The 24,414-nt window shown below is 41.0% G+C and overlaps 1 non-coding gene across 1 annotated transcript; it reads left to right on the forward strand.

The window, feature by feature from the left end:
- The first annotated feature begins 2,242 nt into the window (after positions 1-2,242).
- Positions 2,243-2,349, forward strand: LOC125388108 (U6 spliceosomal RNA). Its single transcript, XR_007228121.3, has one exon. It is a non-coding gene; the product is annotated as a U6 spliceosomal RNA (small nuclear RNA).
- The last annotated feature ends 22,065 nt before the right edge of the window (positions 2,350-24,414 follow it).

Genomic DNA, 24,414 nt, shown 5'->3' on the forward strand with positions numbered 1-24,414 from the left:
ATTAATGCTAAGGCTAGGTCAGTACTTACATCTAAATAAAGTTGACTTTTCTTGAGACTGCTTTTAAATCTATATTTCTGAATAGCTAAAAAGGTAAGTTCTTGCCCCAGTTATAAAAAATTAATGGGGCCCATACAGTTAATTTCTGATCATGTGGCCCATAAGTAAAATTGCTTGACATTTCTGCCATGGAAATTCAGAGAAAAGAGCAGTTAAATATTCTTTGAGCAATCTCAGAGATTTAATGAGATAGATAGGTAGGGCCTCCAAATTTGGACAGCTGTAGCTGGGAAAGAGAACAGTAGAGGAAAAGCGTGGAGATGAACCACGTGTGAGTTGTTCCACACAAGTTGGTAAGTAGCTTTGTAGAAGGAGGGGTTCCAGCAAACGCAAAGACTGAAGGGTTCTGAAGCCTTACCAGACACTTTGTATACAGAAGAGAGAGAGAAAGAGAGAGGCAGAGAGAGAGAGGGAGAGAGAGAGGGAGAGAGAGAGAGAGAGAGAGAGAGAGAGAGAGAGAGAGAGAGAGAGAAGGGAGGAAGGAAGGGAGGAAGGGAGGAAGGGAGAAAGGGAGAAAGGGAGTGGGAGAGAGAGATAAGTCATATTGTAAATGTTAAGGACAGGAGGAGACATGAAGAGTGTCCTGGTATGATGCTGGAGCAGATGGAGAGAGGTAGAAATCAGTTTAATTTATAGGAATAAATAACTAATTAATGACCCTGCTGAACATCTGTACAGCTTTGGCTCTATTGTCTTTCACCTAGCTGATACACATGGAAGCGCTTGACCCCTTTGCATCTTCCTTGATCTCACTCCTCTCTTGTAGGAGAACCTCTGGAATGTGCCTGTGGATAGCCCCTATTGCAAACCCAAACCCTGACAGCCATATATACACTACCCCAAAACAGATGTGCCATGGTCATGAGCTAGAATTATTTACAGGGTCAGTATTTCTGTCATTGAAATAGATCTAGGAAAAGCTTACTCCCAGATCAAAAAAAATTTGGGTGAGAGCGTTAATGTCTACATGGGAAGACACATTCTGTGGGGTCACCCTCTAAGGTTCATGGCCTGCTCATCCTATGGGAGAGCCTTGGCTGGTATAGAGTCAGATCAGGATCTTCTAGACGGGGACCTAAGATAAACAATCAAGGTAACTGGTTACGGATGCAATGTTACTTACTGGCAATCTTAGCGCATGGAGGCGTCACAGATTATACACAAGCATCTTGACCTGCTTTTTTCTTTTCATGATTAACTTCACACAATTTTGGAACATCTTTTTGGAAGTACTTTGGAGGAGTGCTTGAGTAAGTAGAACCTTATTTTACTGAGCTTTTCACATACTTTCTTCTGATTTCCTTAAGGGGGAAGGAAGAGACAGAGTCAAATTCTGCCACTTTCCCATCTATGGCTTTAATAATTTTCATTCATTTATTCAGGGGTATATTAGACCTTTTTTTGTAGGCACCAAGAGGAGATCCTACAACTTTATTCTGAAAGTTTATTTATTATTGTGTATTTGTGTGTGTGTGTGTCTAAGTGTGCTTGTGATGTGAGCATGCATGAGTGTACTATGCATGTGGATGCCAGAGGCTAAATTTTGGAATCTGATGAGTACAAATGAGTGCATATTCAGCAGGCAGTGAATGCAGATCAGGTAGAGACCTTGGAAGTCCTTTGGAGGTCTTTATAACCACGCCATAGAAACCCTGGAAAAGCTGATGCAAAGATGTCAGGTTGCAGAGTCCACTTTGCATATTTAAAGGATTTTTCTGCTCTCTTTGGGAGAGCATCTTAGAAGGGGGCAAAACACATGGGGAAACCAGCTGAAGTCATTATAGGAAGGGTGGAGATTGCTTGGCGAGAGGTGATGCCATCTGAGATAGGAAGTGGATTAATTTGTAAACTAGAGGCAAAGTATTCAGATCTGAAGGTGGAGCGTCCCGAGATGATTCTCAAAGCTCATTCCCAGGATTTCATTGCCAGCACTTAATGGTTGATAGACCAGAATTAATCTACAGATTATTAAAGGGAAGCAGCTGAAGGGAAAAACACTAAAAATACCTCACAATGTGTGATCCAGAGGCCAGAAAAACTTAAAGAATAATATTGGGTAGGCAGGATGACTCAGCAGGTAAAGGTTCTCACTACCAAGACTGACATTCCATCCTTGGGACCTATGTGATCCTTCAAATTGTCCTCTGAAGTCAGCACACATCCTGTGGCACAGAAAATCCGTGTGCTCGCTTCAGGAGCACATATACTAAACTTGGAACGATACAGAGAAGATTAACATGGCCCCTACACAAGGATAACGCGCAAATTCGTGAAGTGTCAAAATAAAAAAGACAGAAAGGTCCTTTGCATTTATCATTGATATTATTAATAATCTTAGCAAATGTTATTTGAATAAAGCAATGGAAGAAGGACCCAAAATTATCTAATGAAGAAAAACGAAAGAAGGACTGGTACACAGCTCAGTAGTAAAAAACCCATTAAAGCATGAGGCATCCTGGATTCTATTCTCGGTACTATGTGTATATAGATAACTCTAGAAATTTGGTTAGGAAATAGAAATCAAGATGAAGATCTATATATGTATCTTTTTATAAGAAATGGGAGTGATTTCAGAATGTTTGAATCTCTATGGAGAAAGACTTAGGAGGGAAGAAAAAGTTGATTATATTTTGAGGGAAACCTTACCTTCTTTCAGTTTTTGCCTACAATCAAAACTGTTTCTGTTCTCTGGGAAATTTGGGGGCAAGAATTTGAAACTCTGCAGCAAAAGCAACTTGGATTTTGCAGGGACAGAAAAAAAAGAAACCGCCAAGGAGAGGAGTGACAGCTCCCTTAATTGAAGGGCTGATTTAGGATTCAAGCGTTTCATTGTTTGCAACCGCAGCAGAGCTTGCGATTATGCTGAGTGGGAATGTGACTTCTAGAGACCAATTTCATCAAGTCTTTCATTCCTTGGGGTCCCTGGAACAGTGTTACTCTGAGTATCCGTGCTGGTTTCCGAAGCTTGACTTACCCCATTGAAAACACAGGAAGAATGCTATTTGATTTATGAAAGGAGTTACCCAGCCGTTCACCTAATTTTGAAACAGTGACAGGAATTGGAGGAAAGAAAAAGGATATTGAACCAGAACTGTACAACTTGCAAGTTATCAAGATGCCCAAGGAAGACAAAGATTTTTTAATATTCTCCGCCGTAATTCATTCAAATGAAGTTAAGAAGTCAGTTTTCAAGACAATGCAAACTTGCTAATGCAGATAAACTTTAAGGGCTGGATTGCTTTTTAAAAGTTTGGAGTGTAGTGTACAAGGGAAGCCAGGGTAACTGTTTGAAGTTGTTAAAAAGGCTGGGTTTCTTTTAAACACATGAAGTTACTCTATTAAAGCAAAGCATTAGCACACCCATTTAGTAAACTGGAATCCAGTTATTATTTGCACAGAAGAAGACAATTATGAAGAGCTCAATCCCTCACACATTTGGGCTTTTTCAAGTCAATTTAGCATGTATCTTACCCTATGATCAATTTACAAAATATTGTTTAAAATAATACTATAAAAGTGGACTTTACTGAAGCATCATAGCCAGAAGAAACTAAACACTGCTTTAAGAAGACATATATAATATCCCAGAGTATGAGAACAAACACTAAGTTATGTTCTTGACCTTCATTTTGAAAGAACAAGATGTGCTCCCCATAAAGTTCATACCTTTGTATAATTTTGTTGCATGTGATTATAAATATGGTATGTTTTTTATTATTGTGGCAGTTTGAATGTGGCAGTTATAAGCTCATAAGAATTGGCACTATTAGGAGGTGTGGCCTTGTTGGAGTAGTTGTAGCCTTGTTGGAGAAAGTGTGTCACTGCAGAGGAGGGCTCTGAGATCTCATATATGCTCAAGTCATGCCCAGTATCTCAGACCACTTCCTGATATCATCTGATTAGGATATAGCCGGTGCCATGTCCACCTATGTGTCACTATGTCCTGCCATGATCATAATGGGCTAAGCCTCTGAAAATAAGCCATTCCAATGAAATGTTTTTTTCTTTATAAGTGTTGCCATGGCCATGATATCTCTTCACAGCATTAGAAACCCTAACCAAGACAGTTACTCATATTCAAAGAGTTTAAAAGGGTATGATAACTTTTCAATATTGAATGTGAATATATAAAGTTATACCTGTGGATAATATTGATAAGCAATATATTGATAAGTTATAGCTTCCTGAAAACAGGAGTTCTGATAGGTCTGAGATAAATTATGTAGGCCCTGAACTAGATTGTCTGTGATACAAATGATTGGCTCATATGTTCTACATGCATATAATAACTACCTTGGATAAAATGCTCACAATTGGCCATCCACTCTCTCTGATCCTTCCTTGTCAAAAAGTTTTATCATCTATCATTCAGTACAATTCTTCTAACTTTATTCTAAAAACTATTAGTTTGAAAATTTTTTTACAAAATGAACTTCCATATTGGTTATCCAATATCAAGTGGTCATACCTGAAAGCAGATACATATAAGTAGCTTCATTTGGGTGGAACAGGTTGCATTTATATATTTAACAACAATTTTAAAAATGGAGGCTGTCTTAGTAACTTTTCTATTGCTTTGATAAGACACAACAACCAAGGCAGTTTATAAGCAAAAGTTTTTAATTGCGCTTATGACTTCAGAGGGCTTGAGCCCACGATGGAGGAGCAAAGGCACAGCTGCAGGAACAGCTGAGAGCTCACAGCTTCATCCAGTTGTTCTCGAAAGTTTCTTTGCTTTCTAGTCAAGGAAGCTCTGCTTGATATTCTGCTACTTTTCTATGGAGAATTTCAATTAGGTGAAAATCTTTAAATGGCACAAGATATCCTTCATGTATAACTGCTGTCTTGACTCTGTAGAATTCTCATATTTTTCTCAAGGATAGCTAAGTTTGTTTTTCCCAATTCATCTGACACATGCTACAGAAATTCCCCCTAGTACACGCATACAGTTGGAGGCCTATGAGGAAGACACAGAACACAGGCTTGGCTTTGGGAAAGCACAGACTTTAGTCAGTATTCTTGACTTTCTGTGGGACCTGGAACATTACCCTCCTTTCTGTACCTGTACAGTGAAACATGTAACAACCCCACCAGACTGGAAAGACATAATTTATTACTGACACTAGACCCTCTACTTAAAGGACTTGCCTAAAAAAGCCAGGCTCCCTGACATTCTAGGGTAGCGGTGTGGGCTGTGGAGGAAGCCCTGAGCGAATGTGTATTGTTTGACACAGGCATGTCCATATTAAAGATCTTGGTGCCTTAGACTCATAATAGCAAAGTCTTCCCTGGGCTCAGGGAAATGGTAAAGCTGCCCCTTCTGATCTGAGTGCCAGTGTTAATAGTGTGTGTGGAAAATATGCACTGTAGCTTTCTCTCCACAGATATTTACAGCCTGGAGTTTGCTTTCCTAGAGAGACTGCTCCTACCAAGATTAGCTAAATCTGCCTCCTTGATTCATCTGTGTACCATAAAGTCTGCCTCGTTGATTTAGTTGTATGCAATAACACTGCTTCCCTGTTCAACTGTGTGAAGCCGTGAAGGTGAAGCCTACTATGGATGCCAAAACCACTGCTTTCATCTTAAAGGGAATAAAAAATACTTTTTTTTTCCTGAATCTGTTTTGTGTGTTCATGGCCTAAGAATACAGACTTAGGTTACCCCAAATTCTGTGTTCCAACGTGGAAGCCATTTCGCGAAGTTTTATAGTTTTATAGAACAACTGTAGTCAAATAAATCATGGCAAGTTTAAAGTACATTGGCGAGTACATCAGAGAGGCAGTTACAGCAAGATGGAAGATTTTCTCTAGGCCCAAGATCATCTGGTGATACTTTGTGTATGGGTACTAGAAGCTAGTGGTCTGCTAAGCTAATAGATTCTGAAAGTTTTCTATCTATTAGTCATAAGATTGTTCAGACACAAAGGTGAGCAAGGAATGGCTATTCTAGGGGACTAAAACTGGCTCACAATAAAGTAATTAGCCTTTGGGCCTGCTACATTCTAATACCTGTACAGTACTGAAAATCTGATCAGTCAACCACTCAATGCAGACACAGCTTCTTTCCAAGAGGTTTGTTTGCACTCGGTTGCAGCAGACTCCAGAGTGCTGAGACTGTCAGGACCAAGGGACTTCTGCAGAAAAAACCTGCATATCAGGAGTGGAGGTCGCCCAAAGAGAGACTCTATGTGCTTTAGGCAGTAGAGCTGGAGGCAAGGGGCTAGTTAAGGCCTCGGAAGCCTAGTTGAGTTCATCTTAAGATCCTGATGCTGGACACGGAGCTACAGAGTTGAATGTTTTCTGCATTGACTTTCACTCTTGATCTCGTTCAGTCTTTCCTCACTATGCCCTCATTCCTCCATTTTGGAGAAGTGTGTTATTGTATGTTAGAAATATGTAATTTGCTTTTTAATGTTATAGGACTTATAGGTAAGGGGCTGCCTAAGTCTCAGAAGAGACTCTCTACTTGCATTTTTGTACTGTGTGGCTATAAAAGGGTATGGAGACTTCTCAAGTTGGACCGAATGTATTTTGCATTATGAGATGGTCAGTGAGTGGGGACAATGAGTGGAAGATTTTGCCTTTAAAGTGATGTTTAGGGGTCAAATTAACCACAGGTAGAGTTAGCATGGATAATATTGACAGGATCTGCAGGTGGGCAAAAGACACTCACTTGGCAGCCTGTGTCTCCACAGTCCAGCCTGCCTGAAGTGTCCACATGACTGCCTAGGGCCTTGTGGCACGAGCAAGTGAATAGGGGTGAAATGGGAGAGAAAGAGAGGTTCATGTGCTGTGCTGAGAGGCCGTTCTGAGGAAATGAGGGCTGTGAGGAATGGGCTGATATAGGTGGTCTCATTTCCACTCAGTACCAGGGTGACATCTAGGCCTGGGCTGCTGCCTTTGGCTATATCTGGGTCAGCAACAGCCGGGGTCTATGTTGATGTCCATGACCCATGTTGACATCAAGGCCACGGAAATGACTGGGGTGTGGGTCACCATCTGTAGGCATTTTGGAATCTAAGGGCTGTGCTACCACTGAGGCTATTTTTATCTGAGTGACCTATGTTGCCATTGGGGGACTTGATGGTTTCCGGGCCTGCACTACTGCAGGTGGCCATGTCTGAATCCATGGTTCTGCAATAGCCAGGGTCTGTGTTGATGTCCACGACTTCAGAAACCACTGAAGGCCACGTGGATGACTGGGAACTGGTCAGTTACTCGAGTACGTGTTGCTCTCCATGAGCCATGCTACCATCAGGGTCATGCTAATTTGTATGGCTTAGGGCTGTGATGATACCTGAGCCTGGGTCCATGGCCCTACTGCAGCCAGGGTCTGCACTGATATCTGTGACTCCTAACACCACTGAAGGTCATGCAAACACCCAGGGTCTGGGTCATCACCTGAGGCCAGGTGGGATTCTGAGGGTCAAGCTACAGCTGGACCATATAGATCTGAGGGACTTGCATGTCACAAGGTACCATGGTGATGTCTGAGCCTGAGCTACAACTGAGAGCCATGTCTTGATCTGTGGTCCCACTGCAGCCAGGGTCTGTGTTGATGTCTGTGGTTCATGATAAAAATCAAAGGCTATATAGATGCCAGTGGTCTGGGCTGCTACCTGGGGCCATGCCAATCTGAGTGGTCTGTGCTGCCACCTGGGGCCATGGTGTTATCTGGACCAGGTTTGTGGCCCTACCACAGCCAGGGTCTGAGTTAATCTCCGTGCTCCTGATACCACCAAAGGCCATGCCCAGGAATCTGGGCCGATTTCATCTGGAGTCATGCTGGCATCTGAGGTCACTCTGCTCCAGGGAACATGTCTATCTGGGTAGTCTGTGACTCCCCCTGGGGCCGTGGCAACATCCAAGCCTGGGCTGCTGCCGGGTACTATGTCTGGGTCTGTGGTCCTACCACAGTCAGGGTCTGTGGTCCTACCACAGTCAGGGTCTGTGATGTCTGTGGCCCATAGTGCCACCAAAGGCCACAGGATACCTGGGGTCTAGGCTGCATTCTGTGACGATGTTGGTGTCTGAGGACCATGATCCCACTGGGGCCATGGTGCTATCTGAGCCAGGGTTGCTGCCAGAACCTATCTGGGTTCATTGATCTATGCAACTAAGGTCTGTGTTGATGACTATGGATCCTGATACCATCAAAGGCAATACTGATGCCAGGGGTCTGGGATGCCACAGTGGCTATGTTGGTGTCCAAGGGCCTTTCTGCCATGGGGCCATGCCAGTCTGAGGGACCTGCAAAGCTACAGGGGCTTGGGCCCCGGACTGTTGCCAGGGGCCATGTCTGGGTCCATGTCCCAACATCAGTTGGGTCTGGGTTCATATCCATGGCTTGTGTTACCTCAGTGAACATAGGAACTATGCATGTTGAAATCTGAGCTCCCTGCTGAGGCCTGTCTTTCACTGGCATCAAGATAGCTGGCGTGCCCTTCACTGAATTCTGCAGCAGGACATCCCCCATGGGAGAGCTGACCCCAGCACTCGGAAGAGATGGTCTCATCACTCACCATAGGTATGGGGGAACTGGCCCCAATTGTATGGGTCTAGGAGACCTCATTCTGCCCCTCATCTGAAGGCATGGTACCTATGTTCCAGACAGACCAGCTCAGCTAACACCCAGACCCACCTCCTAGGGCCTTGGGATGACCAACCCTACTAACTGCCCCATCTGTGACCTGCTTGATTGAGAGAAGCGACTGGTCCTAAGGAAGGATAACCATCATAGCAGGATCTCCATGACTTGGGGCAACAACAGGATATCAGAGGGGGGTTTTGATGAAGGTTCAGTGATGATGGTGGACCAGAAATCAGAGGCCTTGAGCCAGACCATTCAATGATCATTGCAATGATCATTTTGGAGGTGGGGTTGATTGGACAAAAGCATATAGTGTGTGACACAAGGCAGCTCCCTTTGCCTCTGGGATGAATGAAGAGGTGTTGGAAAGATGGAGGAGTGAGATGGGTTTTGTTTCATTTTGTTTTAAATTAATTTTGAGGGGGCATGCTTCAGGTGTGAGGAGAGAATATGGAGGGACTGGTAGGTGAGCCGGATTGGGGTACATGGTGTGAAATTTCCAAAGAATCAATAAAAAAATATTTTTAAAAATATTGACAAGATATGGAATTATTAAAGAGAAAAGCCTCTGGGTGTGACTGTGACTCTAGATGAGGTGAATGGAGGTGAGGAGACCACCCTCACTGTGGGCAGCACCATCCCATAGGGGTGGGTACCAGATAGAATAATAATAAGAAATCTAGCGTTCTCTACTCTCTTCTTTTCGAGTACAAATGTGATGTGATCAACTGCCTCAAACTTTTCCTGAGTCCCTCAAGGAGGATTTCAGGAGCCATAAACCTGAAACCCCAGGACTTGGACCACACATTTGATAGGGTTCAGTCTCATAAGGTCCAGCTGGCATCCAAGAGCAAAAAATGATGTAAAATGATGTATAAAGAGTCTACTGACCCTTTATAGCAGTGACTCTCAACCTGTGGGTCGTGACCTTTTGGGGAGCGTTGAATGAACCCTTCATGAGGGGCCATCTAAGACCATCAGAAAACACAGATATTATCATCATGATTCATAACTGTGACAAAATTATAGTTATGAAGTAATAACAAAAATAATTTTATGGTTGAGGATCATCACAACATGAGGAGCTGTATTAAAGGTTTGCAGCATTAGGAAGGTTGAGAACCATGGCTTTATAGTGCTCAAGAGATAGTAGCTGTTGCTGAAGGTTCCCTGGATTAAGAACGCATCTCTAAGCCTAGAAACGGAAAGGGCTGCCTTCCCTGTCAGCATGGCAGAGTGTGATATGTTGACAAAGGTTTCTGCCCCACTTGGTGCTGCAGTCGTTTAGTCCCAAAGAAAATGCATAGAGGTCTACATTAATTATAAACTGATTGATTTATTAGCCCAAGCTTCTTATTAACTCTTACATCTTACATTAGTCCATAATTTTTGTCTGTGTCAGCCATGTGGCTTGGTACCTTTTATCAGTGAGGCATTCTCATCTTGCTTCCTCTGTGTCTGGGTTACAGCTGCAGACTCAGCCTTTCCTCTTCCCAGAATTCTCCTGTTCCAGTTGCCTGCCTATATGTCCTGCCTGGCTACTGGCCAATCAGCATTTTATTAAAACAATACAAGTGACAAATCTTTATAGGGTACAGAATTGTCCCACAGCCGTGATAGGTGAATGGCAGTATGCATGTAGAAGGATGTGACCAGCTGTTTGTGAGCAATGAAATGCCTGTTTAAATTTCTGACACACTTTTATAGAGATGAGGTTATAAATGTTCACAATAAATAGGATTTATTCTATAAATAGGGGCTACAGAAAAGAAACAGCGTATTAACTTACATTAGTATTTTAAAGAAGTTAATTGATATTTAAAATGAATTTCATGGATTCCACAGATCAATTTTGTGTTGTGGAAAGATGCGGGCTTAGTTGAAGGAGGGAGGAGAATATGTAGTCTTTCTGTTTTTCACTGACCCAAATGCATACTTAATAGTGACTACGTCCACAAATAATGGATTGTTGAAAGCTTTGAGAAAATTCTGAAGTCAAGATTATAATTTCTGTAGCAGTGATGTTGAACTCACAGCAGGCCAGCAAAAATGCTTAAAGTTAATGTCTTCAAACCTTTTTCTTTTATGAATTCTGATAGTCAAGTTTGTTCATGAAATAATATCTGTAATCAACTCATACCATTATTTATAACAAATCTACCTTTGGTGTAAAAATGCTTTCATTTTCTCTTAAAAACTCAATTAAAAAAATCTTCCAGTTACTTTGTTTTGTAGTGTTCCAGACCAAATGTAGGGCCTAGCATGGGCTTATTGGACTCCAGCTCTAAGGCCTAATTTTTCAGCTCCACCAAGTCTGCATGAGGGAACAGCACAAGGAGGTGCTGAGCTTTGTCTCTTTCCACTCTGGCAAATGAACTTTTAGTTTTAATCTCTTACAGCAGACAGTCCAGAGGGAGGCTCAGACACCAGTCTTCGTGTGTATGTCTAATCTTAGTATGTATCAGAATCAAAACTAGAAATTAAAACTGTTTTACCATGAGTTTTGTGAATCATGGGTGTCTAGAATGGCTTTGGTTATGCATTGGCAACCAGGATATTTATATCAACGATTCACTTAGCCTAGGTGGAAGGAGAGGAAATGACATATAGATCACATTTTTCCCCAAATGTGCAACATCTGATTTAGATTTATGAGCTTTCAGCATTCTAGGGCCTGTAATGATGTTTTTTTTTCTTTTTTCTTTTGGTTTTCCAAGGCAGGGTTTTTCTGTGTGGTTTTGGAGCCTTTCTTGGACTCTCTCTGTAGACCAGGCTGATCTCGAATTCACAATGATCCATCTGCCTCTGCCTCCCGAGTGCTGGGATTAAAGGCATGCACCACTACCGCCTGGCTCTAATGGTGATTTTCAAGTTCACTTTTCCACTGAAGAAATGGTGTTAATTTTCTAATAGAAGGGTCTATCATATTTACCAACAACACTTTCACATTTATGCAGTAGAAAACTACAGTGAAGCAGATACCTAGGAAAGATAAAAGATTCTTCATTCAGAATACAGTTTCCAGGTCAATTGTGTTGATAGAACCTTGGGTGAATACTGTTTAACCGTTCTGGGGGCAGAACAGGAAGTCTGAAGCACAGAAACATCCTGACATCTTGCTAATTCCATCTTGAATGCTTGATTCCTTTTTTTGATCTCCTTTCTGCTTGGATTACCTATATCCACTTATACTATTTAAATTTTCCAGTGAGAGGAACGTTCCTCCTAGAACTGCACGGAACAGACAGGCTCACACCACTGCCACACCATCTGCCTTTGTTTGAGCACCAGCAACAAGGTTGCTCTACTTTTATTAAAAAGACTTACCTTTATGTCCTTAAATTTTATGAGAAACTAATCCAAACATTTTCCCTTCTCCTCAGATTTTCATTATTCTCAAATATCTACTTGGAATAGCAAGAATATGATTTTATTTCATGATTAATACTGCTTTAATTTAAAAGAATTTCCTCAACCCAACTCTAGTTATTCTAGAAGCAGTGAGAATACCTTGGTGGAATAATCTCTCATTTTTTGGTACTGTAACTCCCCGCTTTACAATGGAAAGCCTTATTTTGACATATTTAAGGAAAAAATTTAAACCTAATAAACAGTACGTCATTTTTTCCTAGCATCTTGAAATAAAAACATCCCAGCCTTTTACTCTGTGTGTCATTTAGTTCATTCTTTATTTCCTCTTTAAATTTAGCTTCTCATTGGGAAATCTTTCACGAAAATAGGTTGGAATGCCCCCAGAAGGAAGCACTCCATTATTGTACTTGGAGAGTTCTTTTACTCTGAGTTGGAAGAGAGACCAGTAGAAAATAATGTTACTTTTTGACTTTGGAAATCCATGTATCTGCTTTAGTTAGATGTTCTGAGGTTTGTTTTTTTTGTTTTTTGTTTTTTTTTTGCATATGCCGTGTGGTCAGAGAGTTAATTGGAAGGCTTGCTCCTCATGTCTGCTTCCGTTATGAAACGGGAGAGTTTACAACCATCCAGAAGTGGGATTTATGATTCCCCCTTGTAGAGATCCTGCCCCTGTTATACACTGTGTGATTTATCCTTTTATCCTCTGGTGGAAAAAAATGTGTCCATGTCATAAAGTAGAAGTTGTAATCTTTAGAAAATTGAAAGGAAACTGGGTAGCTGGATTATAGAAAATCCGTTTCTGTGCCAAGCTGTTTGACTCAACAGAAGAAATGTGTTTGGAGGTATTAATAAATGGTAGTCTGGCAGGGTTCAGCACCACCATGTATTGTATGGTTTTAGATTATCTTAATGATTGCTTGACCTGTGCTCTCTGCTCTAGAATCTGAACATCATGGCTGCTGTTAGAATGTGCACACCTCCAGAAAACCCAAATGTAAACTGACTTTATAGTCGTGATGAGTGCTTGACAATGAACTTCCGTGTTTTCCCATTGTTCCTCTTTTTGGATGAGCAAAGCAGTTATTTCTAGGGCTGGCATTTAAGAATGTGGTATTCATGTGCTGGGAACTGTGGAGGAGACAACCGACTTGGCTTGCGCTTTTTACGCAACAAATTTGTCTAGGAAAAGTTTATTCTGATTAGTGGGATAACGTGTTTTTTATCTTTATGCCCTTGTTGTTTCTAGCATAAATTCTAGGTCAAGGTAACGCTCAAGCTGCTAAATGAGCGTTTTTCAGTGGAGTCTTGTAGGCTGGGGACAGAGCTCTTAAATCTTTCTGACTGGCTTGTCGTCCATTGAGTCACTGCCTGAGATAGGATCAAAGTCATTTTTTACACCCCAAAAGAGCCAAGTTTTTACTTTTTGTTTTTCTAAAAAAAAACGACAGTTTAGAGAGAATATCTGGAGCTACTGAAGGGGGGGGGCATGGCACATCCCTCCTAAGTTATTTGCTCAAGCCTCATAGGAGTCTTAGGGGAGAAGAAATTCATATTTCTTACCATAAAAATTACAGCTTCTGCTAAAATCTTCTCATGATTTGGGTTTTAAATTAGTTTATTGTTATTGTGGTTAAGCCACATACTCTCTGCGAGGAGTAGGTTTAAATTATTGACACTGTTTCATAGACACAGTGCAGTATGTGTGGTCACTGATGGCCATGCAAAGTCCACCTTATGCAGGGGATTAGGAGTTGACGTTTGTGTGGTGTGTTCAGGCTACAGTGCCTTCGTTTAAATTGTAACAGATCACACTGACTGTGTGCCCTTAGTTCATATTTGGAAAATAAGCACTGACATCTGGCTACTCCCCCCCGACACTCTTTAATAATCCTTCTGAACCACAGAAGATAAACTATTGTCATTGCCGGAAGAAGAAACTCTTAATCCTTTGCAAAATATACTTGTGTCATGAATGTAATTAATTTTTACTTTTGTATTAATGTTAAGGGTCTCAGTCAGGTCTAAAAATTAAATTAAAATTTAATTCATAGTCTGTGCATTTTGACTAATACATATTAGTTGTGGGTGCTCATGGAATTTAGTGTATTACTTACATATATACATGCATCCAACATACATCAACTCTGTTCAACCAGTCTTCTTCCACCCCACTTGCTCACACCCAATCATCACTCTCAGCTTTAGCTTGATTTTGGTTTCCTGATATGGACAGAACATGGGAAACTTTCTTTCTCTGCATCTCCTCTTTTGCTTAACATAATACTCTCAAGTTCTATATTTTGCTCCAAACAATATTTCCTTTCCTTTTACGGCTAAGTAATAGTCCATTATATACAAATATAAATTAGTTATAACTAACTAATTTAAATCTGATCATGTATATATGATTATATATATTTTTGATTTTATATTTATGATTATATGTAGAGCTAATTCACTAATTCCATACAGTAGTTGTTATTAATAGTCTTTCAATAAACATCGACATGGCATGTATCTCTTTTTTCATGCTGATTTAATTTTGTGAATGTATGCCCTGAAGGGGAATAGATAGGTCACATAATAGTTTATTTTTAATTTTTTTAAAGAACTTCAGCTCAAGCCATGTACATGTGGCCAACACCATAGAGACAGTACTTGAATTATTAGATAGCTGAAGTAGCATAGGCCTCCGAGAGAGAGAGAGAATATTTTAGTTTTAAATTTCATTGCTGTTATGGTTTCTTAGCTATCCACGGACTTTTCATACAGATTATTATGTATATATACAATGCATTTAGATATCTTAGTCCTAGCTACAATTTATTTATTGAACATTTCCCATCATTCCTATTTAAGTATTTCATGTGCCCTTGAATACTTGCTTAAATATTCTAAATATGGACACTTGCACATCTTTCTTAGTAAAGTTTCTTAAAGGTACACTCAAAGTAGCCAAGAAATGAATCCAAATGTTGACTCCCAGGTTGGGTGTTATAGTAGCAGGAGGGATCCATAGCAAGCACTAAATCAGAATAGGGAACTATCGTAGATGTAGGTTCCTTCCACCTCCCTCCTCCTTGAGTGTGAGACACACTGTGGTTAGGGCAAGAGGAGAGGGAACTTGTGAACCCAACTCATGACTCCCCCTTCACTGCCCTAGCCTCATCATAGCAAAGAAACTGAGTGGCTGTTCTTAAGTCAGAAATGAAACAGAAGCTTGAGATAACCATCATTAGCTGATCATATTCTTAAATTTATGGACAATGCAGTGAATTAGAGAACACAGTTATGAAGTAACAGACCAATTAAGACAATCAGCAATTAATATATCCTATCTAGGTGATATAAGTGCTTTGTCTGAAAAGCTTCAGAACAACTAGTTGAAGCTATTAAAAATAAGGAAGGCAATAGGCTTCTCATAATTAACAGTTTTAGAGGCAACTGGTAAAATGTACAGTTAAAGGGGCTTTGGAAGATGGCTCAGGGGGTAACCATGCTTGTGACACAGTCTGATGATCTGAGTCTGGGTCACCTGAACCCATTTAAAAGCTGGATGTGGAGGTATGCCTGTCATTCTAGCACCTGCGGTAAGATGGCCACACGGGATACAAGCAGACCCTGGGAGCTTTTGATCAGTCAACCTGGAGTATGCAGTGCAGTGGCCAACAAAAGACAGAAGTGAGGATCAACCCACAAGGTGGTCCAGTGACCCCCCACAAATGTGTTAAAGCACACCTTCACATATAAATGCACAAGTGTACACACACACACACACACACACACACAACACCATACATACATACACAAATAAGTCATTTTTAAGTATGGTATGATAGCCACCAAAAACAAAAGCATCATTTTGTACAAAAACGTCATTTTGTAGCACAATTTCTAATTGGTCTTAGTAATAAAAACCCAGAGTTAAATATTGGGGTAAATGCTGAAAAATTAGAGAAGTAAAGGAGACAGCCACCAGACAGACATTACCTCTCCTGAATCCTCAGACCAAAGTGGGCAAGATCCTGTCTCTATGAAACTTCAGACTGAATGCCTTGAGCTCCTGTCTCCTGTGTTATATTCCTTTCTCTGCCCAGCCATCTCCCTTCCTGTCTCCACCTTCCTGGGATTAAAGGTGTGAGCCACCACCGCTTGCTTAGCTCTGTTTCTTTTTTAGATTGATTCATTCTCTTGTAGATTGTGTAGACCAGGGTGATCTTGAACTCACAGAGATCCATCAGCTTCTGTCTCCCTAGTGATGGGATTAAAGGTGAGTGCCACCACTGCCTGGCCTCTTTGGCTAACTAGTATGACTAGTTCTGCACTCTGATCTTCAGGCAAGCTTTATTTGTTAAAGCACAAACAAAATATCAGCACATCATTTTATATTATTTATTTGAGGGTCCACTGGTGTACCTTTATTGAACTTTGGGGACCTTGTCCTAGAATCTTAAACTTTAGTGAGAGTCCAAAAAATGCAAAGCTATAATCATAATGTGGCGTAGTAAGCACTATGATAGAGGCAACATGTAGGATACAGATGTTCTGTTTTAAATGGAAAGTAAAAATTTGGTGAATTTAAATTGGGAAAGATTGTTGAGGTAGAGGTATAAGAGAATGCCTCATTAATTCAGTAGATGTGGACTACATGGTGTAGGGCAGAACATAGGAGTGATGAGACTATTGAGTCAATGTGTGGTTAGCTTGACAAAGGCTCAGTGGATAGAATCAAATTAATGGGACTATCTTACTGCTGTGGTGTAGCTATTAAGAGTTCCTGCAAAGGGTTTATGTACTGAAGACATGCTTCCTATCAGAGAGGACTATTTAGAGATGATTGGGTCATTAGGCTCTAATTCAATCAGTGAGTTAAAAGATTGATGACTTCATGATTCTGGGGTATTTTAGGGGGTGGGAACAACGTGGCGGAAGTAAGTTACTGGGTTTTGTGCCTTTGAAGGCACTGGCCTCTTCCTGCCTTTCTCTTTGGTTCCTGGCCACTACCAGTGGTATGGCTTTGCAGCCTTCCTCCATGTTATACTGTTTTGCAATAGTCAGCTGACTGTAGATGGAGACCTCTGACACCATGACTCACAAGAAATTCTCCTTGTTTTTATCAGGTATTTTGTAAAAGTGTGTGTGTGTGTGTGTGTGTGTGTGTGTGTGTGTGTGTGTGTGTGTGTGGAAGAGAGAGGGAGAGAGAGAGAGGAGGCGCTAATACACCTAACTTTGATCTTCCTAATTCCTCATCTTGTTAGGCATTTGGGGGAGGACTGTCACTTGTGATGACATTTTTTTATTCCTCTGACTCTCCCTGGTGTGAGCCTGCTTGTAGAGATTTGTGTACAGAGTGCCTTAACTCCGCCGGTATAACCAGGCTAATATATTTGACTTATATTTTGATTGCTTTGTGGCCCAAGCAGGATTTTTCTACCATATCACACTCCCTTCCAGTGATTAGGTCTCTCTTGATTTGACCCTTTTAATGAATCCATGGCTCAGAACAGGGTCTCAAGATGGTCTTTACAATCAAAGAGGTGACCTATTGCAGTGTATCTGAAGTCACCTACAGCATACCAAAAGCTTAGAAGAGGATCATAGCTGTACCTCTCTTCTAGGGTCAGAGTAACCTGGCATAATGCCTGCCTTTGTCTGATGGATGTGCCTTGCAGAAATGCAAGGACAGAAGGCCTTTAATGGGGACGGTTCCTTTAGGTCTGACACCGGGGATTCAGCAATAACAGTGAGTAAGAAGCTGGGGCCGCTCATTACTGCTGCCCACTGGAGATAATGAGATGCAAGCTGGAGGAAGGTAATTCAGTCATCTGTGTATTTCTGTCAGGGACAGATATTCCTCGAGGTCTTCTGGTATTTAAGATTTTATAAGTTAAATTTCACAAGAGAGATCATCTGTCTCCTCGTCACTGATTGAGCTCTTGGTTGCAATGTTACTACTAGCTGCTAACATTTAGAAAGCACTTGCTATCATGCAGAGTTCCATGCTAAGTGCTTTTCCTGAATCTGTGCACCCTGTGAAGCAGATATAGTTCATTATCTCCATGTTTTGAAATGAGAGGATTGAGAATGGGGGGTGGGCAGTGGTTTTCTTGTGGTTGTATAGGCGGTTGTTTAGTGAGTGTGCCTCAAGCTGACCTTGCCACATTCCCAGTACAGCCCTTTACTCTGAATTTTATACTGCGTTAGGAGAAGTCAGGATTAATCAGTGTTTGAGTGATTGGTCAAATGTTCATTTTCTACTCTATAGGCAGACTCTGTAAGCAACTTGAATGTAACTTAGTTGATCCCTGAGATGTGTTGTTTTGTTCTCCTTTTAATTAAAAAAAAAACAAACGTACACACAGAAACAGAAAACCATCTTTTGTGTTTATTAGGGACAAGAGCTGAGTATCACTTTAGATACACTGGCTTCAGTTCTATATGGGATTATCAGTTGGTTTGGAGTAGAATGTTCATGCATTCATAAGGAAGAGGTACAGAGGTTCGAAGAGAAGGTGAGAAATCAGTTAGGTGCTGGTGTCTGAAAACAGCAAGAGGTACTCAGGGAAGAGCTCAAAGCCTATCCCAGAAGCAGGAGCTTGTGTTCCTGTAAGCAAACTTTCCCCATGAAATCCCTGCTCAGTTAGCCCTGCTTGAAGTGTGCATCCCATCCGTCAGAAGGAAACAAAGAATTCCCATATTCCTTGAGGATTTATTGGTCTCTGAAGTTCTAAGAACCTATGAGCAACTTTTCAAACATTAACTGTTAGTGGAATTGAGACAGGAATCCAGGAGGTCAGCAATGTGTTAGTAGTTAGGCAGTTTTAACTACTTGACAAAATAGAGAGTAAACACAACTTAAGGAATGAAGGGTGTCTTTCTTAGGGTTTCTGTTGCTGTGAAGAGACACCATGACCACGGCTGGTGTAGGAGGTCCTTCTGTATTTGCATTGCTTTCATTGGTTGAATAAAGAAACTGCCTTGGCCTAGTTGATGGGGTGGAACTCAGGTAGGCAGAGAAGACAGAACAGAATTCTGGGGGGAAGAAAGCAGAGACCGGCAGATGCCATGAATCTCTGGCCTGAGATGGGTGTAGGTTAGAATCTTGCCAGTAAGCCACAGTCACACGGTGATACACAGATTTAATAGAAATGGGTTAATTAGAGATGTGAGAGTTAGTCAATGAGAGGCTAGAGCTAATGGACCAGGTAGTAATTTAATTAATACAATTTCTGTTTGATTATTTCAGGGGTAAGCTAGCAGGGCGGCCGGGACCAAAAGCAAACCCAACAATTCTTATAAAGAAAAACATTTAATCCATGACTGGTTTATAGTTCAAAGGTTTAGTCCATTGTCATAATGATGGGAAGAATGGTATTATGCAGGCAGACATAGTACTGGAGAAGTAGCTAAGAGTTTGACATCTTCATCTGAAGGCCACAGGAAGAGAGAGCCGCTGGGCCTAACTTGAGCATCTGAAACCTCACAGCTTTCCCCCAGTGACACACTTCCTCCAACAAGGTCACACTTCCTAATAGTGCCACTCCATATGAGCTTATGTGGACCATTTTTATTCAAAGCCCCACATTCCATCCTTGGCTACCATAGTCTGGTAGCCATATCATAATACAAAGCTGCATTCAGTCCAACTTCAAAATTTCCCATAGTCTATCTGTTGGAGCCCACACTTTTGGATCCTTTCCATCTTGACTAAAGGTCAAAGAATTCAAATCTATTCTTGCTCTTCAAGGACAAATAACAGGATGTTTGACCAAAGGTGTGGTTACTGGATGCCTTGGTACTCAAAGACCAGACAACTGGATGTTTGACTTAGGCCATGGTTACTAGGTGTTTTTGAGACATAAGGAGGTAATTACACTTGCTTATTCTTTATATCAAGGAAGTGTTGTGCCCTCCCCATTTGATTGGGGTATATAAGGACTGTGAGTGATAAACTCAGGACTTCTGTTACAGAATTCACTGGAAGTCCAACCTCCCCCCCCCAGACTCTATCTTCTATCTCTTGTCCATTTCTTTCCCCAATCCACACTCCTCTTCTCAGGAACATATTGACAAGTTGGCCAGTTCAAACATCTATCACAGACTCAACAATGTTTCAAAGTTAAAGTGTTTTCTGAGTTTCATGTGCTTTCTTAACTATAATCCCCTGATGTCAAAGGGCTCTTCAGATCTTCAACTCCTTTCAGCTTTGTTGGCTGTAACACACTTCTCTCTCTTAGGCTGGTTCTACTCCCTATTATCAATTTTCCTCAGCAGGTATCCTACCACTCTGGCATCTCCAATATCTTGGGGTCTCTAAGGAAATCCAGGTTTCACCTTCATAGCTTTGTACAATGGCCTCCAGGCCTCCATACAGGGATACCTCTGACACATGCCTGGCTGCAGTGGCTTTCCTTAGTCATGGAGGGAGATCACATGGGGGCTTTTCTTGCATCCTTGATTCTAAATCCAGAACCATGTGATCGAAGCTGCCAAGGCCTGCTCCTTGTTCAGGCATAATTTTTGGACAAGGGCAGAAAACAGCCATAATCTTTACTGAAATATCACAAGAATGATCCTTAGACAACACACTAAAATTCTTCTTCTTTGAAACCTTTTGAGCCAGGCCCCTGTGGTTCAAATCACCCTAGCACCACTGTCTTTCATGCTCCTACTGGTAAGGTCCATGAAGCAATACTTGAAGCATTCCACTGCTTTCCTAACCCAAACTACCAAGGTTCAAATTCCTCCAAAAAAAAAATGGCCAGGTCTATCATAGCAGCACCCCAGTCCCTGGTACCAACTTCTGTCTTAGCTAGGGTTTTTATTCCTCTGAAGAGACACTATGACCATGGCAACTCTTATAAAGGAAAACATTTAATCAGAGTCTTTTACAGTTCATTGTATTCATTGCTGGAAGCATGACAGCATGCAGGCAGACATGATGTTGGAAAAAGAGATGACAGTTCTCTATCTGGATCCAAAGATAAGAGGAAGAGAGAGTGACACTGGGCCTGGCTTGGGCATCTGAAACCTCAAACTCTGTTCCCAGTGGCACATGTCCTCCAACAAGGTCACACCTACTCCTATAAGGTCACACCTCCTAATAGTGCCACTTCCTATGAGCCTATAGGGGGCCATTTTCATTTAAATCATCACAAAGGGTTTATTTCTACTCACAGTTTGAAGACACAGTCCACCTTGGCAGAAAAGTCATGCCTTCAGGACCTTGAAGAGGAAGCTGGGTATATTGCGACCACAATGAGGAATCAAAGAGAGATGAAAGCTGGTGTTGGCTAGCTTTATTTTTTTAAGGCAGCCTGGGGTCCCAGCCCATGGAATGACACTACCCACATTTAGAATGTGTAATCTCATTTTAATGTAATCTAGATTATCATTCACAGACAAGCCTAGAGGCTTATTTCCATGGTGATTCTAGAACCTGTTAAGTTGACAATATTAAACATAGTGGTGGTTCTGCCAATGTTGCACCTTTATTAGATTACATGTATAGATTTTGTCTTTTGATAACTGAGGGCTCACTTATCTTTTTGTCATGACAAACCCTGAGGGTGCAGAAAGATAATCTTACATTATAATCTTTTTTTTTTCTGTTTTAGGGAGAGTATTATTTTGGGCACACTATCTTACTAGCCTTAAAATACATATTCTCCGAAGCAAGTAGATAAATAAAAGAAATTTAGCTGCTTAATAAGGGAAAGTGAATTCTACTTTATTACACCTGGCATTAATAAAAACCAAAGTATGTTGTTAAAAATGTTACTGCATCAGTATTGTTTATTTGCCCATTTTAAGTGGTATTGTAAAGTCATTTTGATGTACATGTGTGTTTTTTTCTTAAAGGTTAATACATTAAATCTACTACTTGATAGGGTTTAAGCATGGATTACCATGCTTTGGGTTTTTATGATCAGAAAAATATAGTTTGGAGTCTGCAGGTAGATATTCTGATAATGACAACCCACACCTTTTGAGCTATGAGGGGACTATACATCGGCTGGAATTCTTTGAGATGATGGTGGTTTAACTCCCACTATTAAGTTTATGATGTCGTTCAGGGTTAGATCTCATTCATAATGGTGGCAGTAGCTCACATTTACAAGGTACTTTCCTCCTGAAGGATCCTAGAGTGCCCTCAGCACATGCCTTCAGGAATGGCTATTCTCTGTGATGCAGACATTTCTTAGGAGAGTGACACTACTTCCCAAAAGGTCAAGGTGGTTTGGTAGCCACTAAGTCAGGGTGATAAGAATAATCGATCAGGCCAAATTTTGAAGCAATAGAATGTACTTAGTCAAGTTGACTAGCCTATCCTATGTTAACATTCTTCAGAAAGTTTTCACAAGCTTGTGATGGTCGTGAAATCAGGGCTTGACTTTTAAATGCCCCTTGATAAACATTACTATTATCTCATAAAATCGAGCTAACCTAGTATTTTTATTTTCTGAGTTAATAGTTATATTCCAATTTAATTTAAAAAATAGGTGTATATGCTACCTCTAATACTCAAAGGTTTACTATAAATATCTAATTACTGGTGGGGGCAGGCATGTGTTTATGTATGTGTATATGTGTGTGTGCATAAGTGCATGTGTTCGTGCATGTGAATATGTGTGTGTGCATGTATGCATGTGTGCTTATGTGCTTATGTGTATGCATGCATGTGCACATGTGTGATTATTAGGAAATAATTAATAGTCAGAGCATGATACCAGAGCGATTTTGAAATTCCTCCCAAATTTCTTCCTTTGTATGACAAATGCAAATTAGAACTAAGAAGCTTAATTTTCTCTGATGAAAATAAAGGGAAGAGACTCTTTCTTTCCCTTTCTTAGAGGATTGGCCTTAGCAAACATGCAATCTTAAGTTCCTCCTCTGTCACTCTGAAATGCACCTACATCTTTTAGAAATTAGATTAACCTTTAGTACTTTTATGATTCAACAATGTCTTTTCAAGGACCTTGGAACCATATCTTTGAAAAAAATAATTACCAAGAAGGACAGTCCCGCTAGTGTCTGTGTATGATAGAAATCTGACTTCAGATGGTGCCTGGCTCCAAAGCTCCTTCTTGTCACACAGATGAAAGAAATTTATTTTTCCTTTGGGTAAAGCCAACTGTGTTATACAAATGGTCGCTCCAATTATCAGGTGGTCTTGAGATGAACTTGTATGACAAGTGGTGTTGTCAAGCTTTCTGACTCACTGACTGCTTCTTGTACACCTTGAGAACGTGTATGGGATTGGTTGTGTCTGCTTGTCTGTGCCGGGGGAACTTACCTTCTGTCCTTGTAATCTCTGAGGAGACCGTTTATGATGCATGCCACATTCTGGGTCAATACCTATTCAATAATTAAACTTTTCTCCCTTACCTTTGTGAAGAAGGTTTCTGGGTAGGCAGGAGGTTTTATTTTGAAAGTTATTTCCTCAAAAATTTTTTTTGTATCAAGAAATGGCTGTTCATGTCTATAACCCCAGGATTTAAGAGTTGATGGCTAGGAGATTAGGGGTTCAAGGCCAGTTTTGGCTACACGATGAGTCTGATGTGAGCCTGGACTGTCTTTATTGATCTTGTGGGAGACTGGCTCAGAAGGACAGCAGAAAGGTGGGGCAGAAGCTGTGTTCCTGTACTACTACCTTATGCAACTTAATGTGTATCATAAGTAAATCTTAAGGTACCAAGGAGAGATTCCTATTGGTATTGTGTTTCAAACATCTGGTGAGAATAAGCATGCTTATTTTATTTAAAATTGTTCTGCCATATTATAACTTGGCTTTCAGGCTGGTAGGTTCACTTCAGAACCCCCCCCCCCAAGTTTTAGGGAAACAGCTTAGTTCTAGTAGCCCCAAAAGGCTAGCGTCAGTCATGGTCCCAATACAGCAATTAGAAAATTCATAACTGTGAAGAACTGAGAGTTGATTGAACCCACTGTGTGTAAGAGGAGCAGATAAAGGGGTTCAGTGATCATAGGCTCATCTTTAGGGTGCTATGATGAGCTTAGGTTTACACAAAGGAGGAACTGGGTCAAAGGACAAGAGGCATCCATAGTGAAGTCCCGGTCAGGGTGATTCCATTGACCATTAGCTCAGCAATATCCTGCGTGGTTAGCGAAGGAGCTGTAGTGTTATAACTCAAGGGAACAACAGGATTCTTACAAGATGATTTGCTCCAGGGCATAGCTTTGCCCTGTAGGCAATTATCTTCATTTGGGAGGGGAGGGACTGTCCATCTAGACTTTCCCAGAGAGTTCCTGCAGTTTTAGGTCATGACCCTTTGTGCCTCCAGTCTTGAAGGTGGGAGGAGACAAGTTAGGTAGACAGAGCATTCTTCAGCAACTAATATGTATATATAGAGTCAAACCAGTGTCTGACTCAAA

Source organism: Myodes glareolus, chromosome 11 (assembly GCF_982192425.1).
Source record: "Myodes glareolus chromosome 11, mMyoGla1.1, whole genome shotgun sequence".
Lineage (NCBI taxonomy): Eukaryota > Metazoa > Chordata > Mammalia > Rodentia > Cricetidae > Myodes > Myodes glareolus.